The sequence below is a fragment of the Myotis davidii genome, unplaced genomic scaffold, assembly GCF_000327345.1.
Source record: "Myotis davidii unplaced genomic scaffold, ASM32734v1 scaffold71, whole genome shotgun sequence".
NCBI classification, from domain to species: domain Eukaryota; kingdom Metazoa; phylum Chordata; class Mammalia; order Chiroptera; family Vespertilionidae; genus Myotis; species Myotis davidii.
In genome coordinates, this window is record NW_006283588.1 from 3,731,726 (window position 1) to 3,742,315 (window position 10,590).

The following is a 10,590-nucleotide window of genomic DNA, read 5'->3' on the forward strand; positions in this document are numbered from 1 at the left end:
AGTCCCCGAGCCGCGGACCCGACCCGCTCCAGCCACGCCCCCTCCACCCACTGCAGGCGCGGCCCGAGCGCTGCCCAGTAAGTTGCCAAGTCTCCCTCCGGCCTCGCGGAGGGGCCGCGGGCGATGGGGGGGCCGGGGCGCCCCGGCCGAGCGGGGGGGCTGGGGCGAGGGGTGCGGGCTGTGGCTGCCGCCGCGAACCCCCATCCTTAGGGCTGCGCGTCTCCCCGTCTAGCCCCGAGGCATCGGGGTCCGCGAAGGGCGTGGGCAGCGGGAGCTGGGAGACGACCTGGCACGGCCGCTCCGGGGGAGCCCGTGAGCCACTCTTGTCCAGAGGGTCCCGGGACACCGGTCTCCGGGAGGGCAGACCGCCCCCCCTCCCCCACTTTCTGCACCCCGCCGGGGAGTCCCTGAAGTCGCCTTCCGCTCCCTGGGGGTTCTTGATTTACATATAAAACATCGCTTGGAGTTTTCGCCTCCTAGACCTGCCCTGGACTGGCTGCACAGGTAAAGTGGCCCGCGGTGGTGCTCGGGGGTGTTTTAAAGTAAGAGGGTGCCGCCTTAGACCCGTTTGAGATGGGCTCCACTTTTTAAGCCTATTTCATGCAGTTTTCAACCTTGAACTCCAAATGCCATTCCTGATCCTTCTGGAATGACGGGGCCCATCAGCCTCAATAGCCTTCCACCTGGGAACTTGACAATTTCTATGGACGCGACGCCCAATCCATGGAGTAAGGTCCGCAGAGATCAAGAAAGAGCTCGCAGGTCATCTAAATGGGCGCAGTACCTAGATCCCAGAAGGAAAAAAATGTTCAAACTTGCAAGTATTTATGCAGAACTGCCTACCCAGCGTTTAGGTGACAAGACTTTCAGGACTGATCCTAAGATTTCTCTGCTCATTTGTAGAGAAACACTCCTTTTAACGAGGGCATAGGATCAGATGTTATTCCAAAAGAGCTCTCTGAATCGTGGCTGGGGACCTGGCATAAGAAGTTAGAGTGAATGTGCCTCTGGTGGTACTTTCTCATTCTTGCCCCAACTTCCCTGCCCCCCCCCCCCCCCCGGAGTAATAATAATGATCTCCTCAGCAAATTGCAAACATTTGTGTTTGTGGTCTTTTTCTAGGGAATATAAAGGGTAAGAATATCCATCATATACTCTCTTATGGTTGCTTTTTCCCTTTTGTAATATTAAATCCTTTTTACCCCCTTTTAATTGCACTAAAGCTTAACATGAAATAAATGACTTTTCACTGCAGAAGATCATAGGCGCTTTTAACTTCTCCTTTTACTACAAAGTTGCTAGTGGTCTACTCTGGGAGGCCACACTTGTTAGGATTTTCACATTTTCTCCCTCGCCCCTCACTTGGTTTCCACTGTGCCTTGGTTAGGGAATGCCCTGTCTCTTAAGTCATTTTAATCTCTTAGGATTTGTCACGGCCTTGGAGACCAGGGTGAAATCTGGGTGGTATCTGCAAGGACTCCGCTTGCAGCCTCCTCGGCCTCTTCCCACGTCAGCACAGCCCTTTTGATTCCAAAGTATCTAATCATTATCACTGGACTTAGCAAAGGAGAAGGGAGGCTGGGAGGGGAGACCTGGTCGCTGGAGTAGAAAAAAACATCCAGAATACTGTGGAGTGTTTCACCTTGTATCCTCCTCTAGTTCTGTCTTTAACATACTTGCCTGAAGAAGTGTCCAGCTCGTGGTTCTCACTTTCCACGATGAACCTGCTCACCCTTGCAGGGCAGGCATGCCTAGGTCCCTTGCTGGGGCGTTTGTCCTCTGCTGGTGCTTCCTGGCTGAAGGGACTTAGCAAAGGAGAAGGGAGGCTGGGAGGGGAGACCTGGTCGCTGGAGTAGAAAAAAACATCCAGAATACTGTGGAGTGTTTCACCTTGTATCCTCCTCTAGTTCTGTCTTTAACATACTTGCCTGAAGAAGTGTCCAGCTCGTGGTTCTCACTTTCCACGATGAACCTGCTCACCCTTGCAGGGCAGGCATGCCTAGGTCCCTTGCTGGGGCGTTTGTCCTCTGCTGGTGCTTCCTGGCTGAAGTTATCACTGTGCCTCCCGGCTCTTCTGGCCAGACCGGGAGCCTCATCTGTGGCCACTGCGTCTCTTCTCAGCCCACTTTTTCAAATGAGCTTTCCCTTTGAGTTTTCCTTTGGGGATGTCTCTATTTAGCCTGGTTTCTGTCTTCCCTGCTGTTTTATCTCCGTCTGCTGCTGCATATCTCTACCTATTCAGAAAGGTATGTACTGTTCGAAGTGTTCAGAACCACCTGCTGGTTTTATTCCGGTGCCCTTCAGCGGCCAACTTTCAGAGCAGAACCCTGAAAACACCCCGATGCTGCAGTCTGTTTCCCCAAACAGGATATGCACACGTTGATTTTTAAGCACCGGCTTCTTATAGACTATTTGCTGGGTGTCAGGCATTTAGAAAATGAGCAACGCTTGCAAGGGAACATGTTTCTGCCTATTCACATGTTTAGTGCTATGTGCCTCATTTGAATGTTTTGTCATCCAACTGCATACAGGCATACCTCATCTCACTGTGTCACTTTATTGGGCTGCACAGATGTTGTGTTTTCTACAAATGGAAGGCAAGACCCTCCACCAGCAAAAACTCAAGACTCACGTTATTGCAATAGTCTTTTTATTGCTGTGGTCTGAAATCAAATGTGCAATGAGGCATGCCTGTAGTAAAAATCTCAGCCAGCCTTCAGATTTCAATTATGTGATGCCACTTGTCTAGTGGTTTTGAAAATCTAAGTGGTCCACTCATTTCTACACCTTTAATCTGAATATTCAAAACCACATAGTGTATAGCCTTGATTAAAAAAACTAATGACATTGTTTTATTCATTGTCTTCTGTTTTAATAACTTCATGCTACTGTCTAACACAGTGTGTGGCACATAATACATGCTCCATATGTTTTGATTGTTGAGTGAATGCCATTGATTTCAATAATTCAAGAAAGGGTGTTGTGTCTGTCTTCAAGTATGTATTTCTTCTTTGAAAATTAGTGAGTCCCTACTCTGTACCAGACACCGAACCACCAAAAGTAATGTGTAGCTCCAGCTTTCGAGGGATTCTGCACCTATTTTTACATTCTGTAAACCCTCCATTGAGGGATTTTAGGGAAGTTTTTTATTTTGTTGTATAGAGTAACAGCACCTATAAACAAATGACTTCCTATCATCTATATCAGAAAAGAAGTAAGAACACACTCTCCAATGCAGCCATACATGACAATGATTGAAATACGTTTTGCGAGGTGTGATGTTAGGTGATTTCACTGTTGTGTGAACCTCACAGAGTGCACTTACCCAGTCCTGGATGGCACAGCCTACTATGCACCTAACTCACATCGTATAGTGTATCACTCCTAGGCCGCAAGCCTGTACAGCATGTTACTGTACAAAACAACACAAGATTAACTCAGAGAAAATGATGCAACCCAGGGACACGGCAAACACAAGAAGTGTGAGGCTGCTGCCAGTGTAGCAAGGTATACTGTTTGCAGCAATTTTTTGTAAGTAGAAAGAGTACATCCTAAAACAATGAGAAAAGTATAATATAGTAAATATATAAACCAATAACATAGTCGTTTATTACCACTATCAAGTATTATGTACTGCACATGATTCAGCACAGTACCAGCCCCACCACAAACATGTGAGAGATGTGTTGTGCTATGACTGTAGGATGGCTGCACCATCACTAGGTGAAAGGAATCTTTCAGCTCTGTTACAGTCTTCATGGGACCCTGTGGTATATGTAGCCCGTCATTGACCGAAACGTCGTTGACCGAAACATCACTGAGCAGCACGAGACTAGATGAAGATGATGCCACTTAGAAGTCCATCGTCAAAAGCTCACATGCTTGGTGTTTTTGTTTAAATGGTAGTCACAGATTTGTCCTGATGCTTCTCTTATTTTCCTTTAATTGCCTTTCTGGCCATTATTTCAGAAGGATTGTCAGTGATTCTGGGACTCTTTTTGACTTTAAATATTTCTGAGAATGGCCTCCACTGCCACTAGTTAACTTTCTCATTGGTAAGTACAATTAGTATTGACTTTAAGATGTTAGTTAATGTGGTTTCTATTTAAAAGGCTGTGCTCCATATCTTCTGTTCTTTTTTTATTATTCTTTTAGGAGGGTTCATGATTATATATATATATATACTAGAGGCCTGGTGCTCGAAATTTGTACACTGGGAAGCGGGGTGTCTCTCAGCCCAGCCTGCGCCCTCTCGCAGTCCAGGAGCCCTCGGGGGAGGTCCGACTGACAATTTAGGCCCGTCCCCATTGAGAGCGAGCCTAAGCCAGCAGTTGGACATCCTTAGAGCTGCCTCAGAGGTGGGAGAGGCTCCCGCCACCGCCACTGCTCTCACCAGCCGTGAGCCGGGCTCAGGGCTTCTGGCTGAGTGGTGCTCCCACACACTGACCACCAGGGGGCAGCTCCTGCATTGAGCATCTGCCCCCTGGTGGTCAGTGTGCATCAGAGCAACCAATTGTTCTGCCATTCTTTCGATTTGCATATTAGCCTCTTATTATATAGGATCTGTCTCCTCCGGGGAGTCCCATGGTTCTCTGTTTTTCTGGGTGTGCATGGTCAGGATATATTGTTGAAAATCTTGGGGTTTCTTGCATCCAAGATTGCATCATCAAGCTGAAGTGTCCTATGTGACGATTTAGTGCTGCCAGTGTCATGTATTTAATTGTATGCCTCCTCCCTACCCCACTGCAAAAAAGAAAACAAGTTAAAAACTAGAACCCCCACCGCCCACCCATTCCCGTGCTGCACGCTCACACCGCTCCGTACAACCTGAGCCTCATCTGGGATTGGGCGGTGAGGCCGATGATGTAAGAACATTTCATAACCTTTCTTCCAGGAATTGTGGGGAAAAAAGAGCCCCTGACTGTTTTGTAGTCATTTTTCGCATATTTTGTGAACAATACACAACAAAGAATTCTTATGTCCCTTTTGTTTCTGGCTAGTTTTCCCCACAGTTGTGGGGAAAATTCTTCTCTTTCCTTAACCCACTCTGGCTTCCTCTGGGCTCCCTAAGTCTTCGTACAGTCATAACCAATGGAATGCTGTTCATGTGGTCCAAGCCCACTTTCTTCCAGTGGAGACCCAGTGAGCCCACTGGGTAGAGCTTGATGTCACCAGAAGCCTGAACAATACTGCAATTTAGTTAAGATGCTCTCATTTTATTATTGCCCATCTTTTTTTTTTTTTTTTTTTTTTCATTTTTTTTTTTTTTTGTCAGATTTTAAGATCTTTGGATCTATGGATCATGGAGTCTTCCATGATCATCATTTTTTTTTTAAAGAAAAGATGCTTATTCATTTAAAAAAGGCAAGTAACAAACCTGAAAGCTCAATTTTTATTTATTCTTCTGTGTGGGCACAAAGCTGTTATGTGAGTTGGTAACTTGAACATGATTAGGACATAAAGGTTGTTCTGTTAGGGTCTTTTCTTGCCTTGGCTCTGGGTAGACAGCTGGCCTCATGGTAAATGGTGATGGTGAAGGGCATGGTGATGGTCACTAGTGGAATTCACAGTTAGAGCATATTGAACTAAATGAGGACCCTTTACATGTTCAGCCTCATTTCTTTACTGTCTTAATGTGAATTCGGGGCAGATTTTCCACAAGCAATTCAATGTGTGCTTTTAAAAATCACACTAAATTCTCCAGAACTTGAAATATATTTGAGTGCTGGAGGTGGGACATCATCCCTGCATCACACATAAAGTGCATTTTCCCAGCGCCTGTGTCATAACCCTTTCCGCATTCATGCTGTCTGGTGTCTGAAAGAAGGTATCAATTTGGTGGAAGCAACTGGATTTGATTTTTGTGAAACTAATATGCAAAATTGATAGTATTTAGCAATTGTGTGAATCCAGATTAACAAATACTGTTTGATACATTGGGATTCCCTTGGAATAGGGAATAGGACTTTGTCACTTTGATTCTAAGAATATCCTATGAGGCATGCTATTTGGAGTCTTCCATGATCAGCAGTTAGTTGATCCATTTTGGATGAATAAGTGCTGTATATCGCTATGGCCCAGATCTAGCTATGGCCCATAGAGAAGCAAAGAATGAATAACTTGGTCCCTCTTCTCCAGGTGTTGACCACCCAGTGAAGGAGTTCACAAGTGCACACACAGTGGGGAGTGTGCAGTAAAGCTGCCATTGAGTGACGCAAAGAGCTGAAGGGATCAGGAGGAGAGGGCAATCTATCCTAGAGTTTTCTCTTTGTCACATATGTGATGTGTTCCCAACATAAACCAAATGGTCAGTCAGTTTAGGTCCTGTCATCACCATACGGTTTCTATCACTGCTTTTCCCTCCAATAGTCGCTCTTTGGTAAAGCTTGGGTATCTTGGACTTCAGTTCTGGCTGAGCATTTTGGAGAGCAACAATACTTACTAGTGACTCGGCAGAATTGCTCCTTGTTTACTACCCTGAGCTTCTAGAAAGCTGTGACATTTAACTGCCTATTCAGACTCTTCTGGAAGACCTTAGAGAGGAAAGGTAAAGCACATTAACAGATTCAGGTTGAAAAGAAGAGATTACATTGACTTGCTGTCTTTTCTTATGCTACATTTCATACAGTTTTCATTAACTATATTTGAACGAATGGTACTTATAGTTCTTTGACATACATAGAAGGAGCTCTTCCTCTTTTAGTCTAATAGCCTCTCCATTCTGGTTTATACTTCAGTGGAAGGGAGAAGACCCATACATTTGCATGTAAGACGCTCCTGCCCCAATAATTTGGGTAAGATTTTTGGGACGTCAAACTCTCTGAATTCCAACGGGTGGGCACGTGTGTTTCAGGAACCCAGGATGAGAACGCTGTGATTCAGAAGCCATTTCACCTCCTGGGGAAGGTATCTGAGGAGAGAACCCTTTGGGGCAGCATGCGGCCCTCTTGGCCATTTCTCCTTTCCTCTTGCTGATGCCAGACTGCTCATGGCCTCCAAGGAGAAGCTGAGAACTGGCTCAGAAAGAGGCGTGGCTCTGGGGGGCCCGAGTTAAAGAGCTGTGACCATGACACAATGAAGACCATTCTCCTTTGTGCTGTGTGGGGAGTAGTTCCCTGGCCTCAGAGGAACACTCTGGACTTTAATTGTCTCCGGCATCACCACCTCTCTTTCTTCCAAATTCTCAGATTCACAGATTTCTGTGCCTACCGACGGGCCAGGAAGTAAGTTTGATTCTAAGTGTAGCCGAGATCATTCTAATTGAGTAGTAGCAAATCTATAATAATAAAAGCATAATGTGCTAATTAGACTGGATGTCCTTCCGGAGGGAAGCCCTGGTCTCTGGTGCCAGAGGAAAGCTGGTGCTGGCAGCCGGGGGAAGGAAGGCCTACGCTTGGACGAATTTCATGCATCGGGCCTCTAGTGTATACATAAAAGGGAAGGAAGAAAAAGAATGGATAAGAATAGCAATGCCCTCTTTTCTTACCTAAAATTGGAGCGTCTTTAGAATGACATTTGAAATCCAACCTTATAGCTCAGTATAAGCCTGATGTGGATCTTCTTGTAGAAATGTCCGGTTTTTTATAAACTTATTGTGTAGTAGAACTGAAGAGGTTATATGTTTTAAAGAGCAAGGTAAGCATCAGTGCAGAGCCTGGTCAGTTTTTAAAGTATATAACCGCAAGCTTTTCTCTGTTACGGGTCATGCTCACTTAATAATGTGCCCAGTGAATAACAGCGAGGCAAAGCGAGCGATTAAAAGTTGAATTCCCATTGAAATTCTTATCTTTTGCAAAACTTGCCTTACACGTGGTTAAGATTTGTAATGCTTTGTTGCAAAAAAGCCCTCTTGAAATGCATTACATTTGTGGCACTGCAGCTGTGTAGGTGGCGTAGGACTTGTGTGTGCTGTGTTCATCAAGGAAACAGCACAAAACACATTTACATGCTGCTGAGAAGCCCTCGTGGGTGTTGGTAACATTTGTACTATTAGAGCTTTGGCAGCATATCCTGGGCTGACCCTGTCTTAAACTCTCCCGAAAACTTAGAATTTCACCTTGAAAACGAAATGGCTTTTTCATTTTCATGATGGCAATACACGAATAAGGCCAGTGCCGCCGTGAACATGGTGCGGCACTGTTGAGGTCGTTGGTTTTGTAGCCTGTACTCTGACCTTGACAGGGGATTGAAACCTGTCTTGTGGGCAATTTCTGAAGTCTTTGAAGGGTTCCTCTCCAGCTTCTCTGGCCGGGATAGTTACCGAGTTCCTGGAACGATGCATATGCCAAGCACAGTGCTTAGATTTGGAAGGGAAGCGAGCTTCTGAGAAAGACATTTCAGAGCTCTCTTTTTATAGATAAGGAAACAGATCTTACAAGGTCAGACAGCTGGGGCCAGAGTTGAAGACTTGATTTCAAGCATTTTGACTTGACAGGAGCACTGAGTTCACCCCTGGCCATTCTGCTTTTGTGGAAGCATAGCATAGTCACTAAAATACACTCCTTCCGTGGCAGGCGTTTTATAAACGGGCATCAAAACAAAATTTTAACTTCAAAGTTGTTAGATTTTTAAAACCCTCTTGGAAATTAACGTTTGAATAAGACATTTTAGGATAGTGGCATTCTTATGATGTCTAACTTTTTTAAATGGCATGCTCTGACCAGAAAAACCAAACCAAAAAGAAAGCTGTCATCTTAACCTAAAAATGAAGACTCTACCTACAGGTTCTAAGCCACATGAAGTCATTAGATTTAAACCTCAGATGTGGTGCTTCAAACAAGCAGGCTGTGTTGGGAATGCTGCTGTGCTGTCTTCTTTAAAAGGCTGTTTGCATTTTTATTTTTCCTGATAATCATAGGTAACAGATGGTTCGCACTTAGTTCAGTGAACCAAACAAAAAAAAAGAGCGGACTTTGCATAAAATTTCTGTTGATAGTGCAGTTTATCTCTCTGAGATGGACCAGATGCCCTTTCTGCATAACGAGTAGCATATTTACATTTTTCTGATCTTGTTTTGCCTCAGCCCACCGGAGATTGTGAAGGACAAGCAACCTGGTGTTGTCACCTTAACCGTTAAAGTACTGACCAATGTCTTGTCCTGCATTGCTGACGCTGGGTGTGTTGCATCCCTCGACCCCTTCTAAAACTGATCAGTTTTTCCAGTGACTTTGAAAACTGAAGGCACCATTTAATTCATCGAACTACTGGAAATAGTGTAAATTGACTTTGAGCCCGTGGAAAGCATTGAGAACTCACGTTGTTTCTCTGATCCCTGTTTTGAAAGCATGTAGTGCAGCTGCTCTCTGTAATCGACTTTCTGTTGGCTGACGGTCACCGGCCAGTTCACAGTTGCTGGTTGGCTGTTGTGCGCGGTGGTGAGGGCTGGAGGTGGTGGCGCCGTAAGGTAGGCAGGATGGTGCTGCTGAGGTGGAGTGGAGGCGCCAGCTGGAATGGTGGGCACAGTGGTCATTGCGCGTTCCGGTGAAAGACTCCTCTGTTTTAAGAATGGCCCTGCACTTCATCCCATATCACTCAATGCTTTACTTCTTAGACCAGCGGCCCCAGCAATGCTGACCTATATCATTTCACTTCTGACTTTGTAGACGTGAATCAGAATTCAAGCCGTTTTCAAGAAGTGGAAGAAAGGGGCTCAGTTGATTGAACTAAGTGTAATTTCTATCAAGTGAAGTAAACAAGGAATAGAGAATGCAAGAAATCTTCCCTCCTTCCCTCCCTTCCTTCCTTCCTTCCTTCCTTCCTTCCTTCCTTTCAATGAGGGCCCTTCTCTTCGAAAGTGATGCATGCAGAATCATGTTGCAGGAGGAGAGAGTAATCTTTCTCTAGTGTTCACCTCAACGAAACTTCTACAGCAATTATTTCCTGAGTTGAATTTCCCGCCTCTTTAGGGGCAGCACCGATGGCTTTAATAAGTCGGGGATTCTTGGCTCAGAAGAAGCCTGTGTTTCTTTTCAAGCAGAACCGTGACGACCCATTCCTCATAGGCGTGTGTGACGTAAGCGTGAGCTGGAGCTGCTACCTGTGCAGACAAGCCTGCAGAAAAGTCCAACAGGGATGAGAGTATTTTCCGAGTTAGAGACAGTACAATGTTGAGAACATTTCTAACTGTAGCCAACACGCAGCATTTTCTCCTTAGCGTCTCAATCCCCGATATTAAGTGTTGATTTCTTTCCAGTTCTATTTCAGTGCCTTGGAAAAGAGGGCTCAGAGCAGCAGATCCCTAAGCGCCTTTCCTGCTCTGGGAGAGAAATGGCGAGCAGCCCATTCTCATTGTTACTCCCCAGGGTTTCCCCCCAACAGCCTCTGACATCTCTTCTGACCACACCTGGTGTGCTGCTACTCACAGATGTTGGAGACCTTGCTCTGTAGGCGGGGCAGTGGCGGCTGGTGGCTGTTTAAGATAGTTCAGCTTATAATTGAGAGAGCATGTACAGCTGGCTCCAGATGATGCTGCTGCTCCTGCTCCTCCTCCTCCTCCTCCTCCTCCTTCTCCTGGCTCCGCTCCCCAGGTCCCTGGGAGCCCAGGCCTCCCATGTCCAGGATGGTTGGGGGGACAGCCCCTGTGATGCAGAG

General features: G+C 45.8%; 1 protein-coding gene across 1 annotated transcript in view; it reads left to right on the forward strand.

Moving 5' to 3' along the window:
- The first annotated feature begins 6 nt into the window (after positions 1-6).
- SLC7A2 (solute carrier family 7 (cationic amino acid transporter, y+ system), member 2) overlaps positions 7-10,590 on the forward strand; it is a 50,680-nt gene continuing 40,096 nt past the window's right edge. Inside the window, exon 1 of the mRNA XM_006753784.2 lies at positions 7-77. The gene's annotated coding sequence lies outside the window, so the exon portion shown is untranslated. The remainder of the gene's footprint in view (positions 78-10,590) is intronic.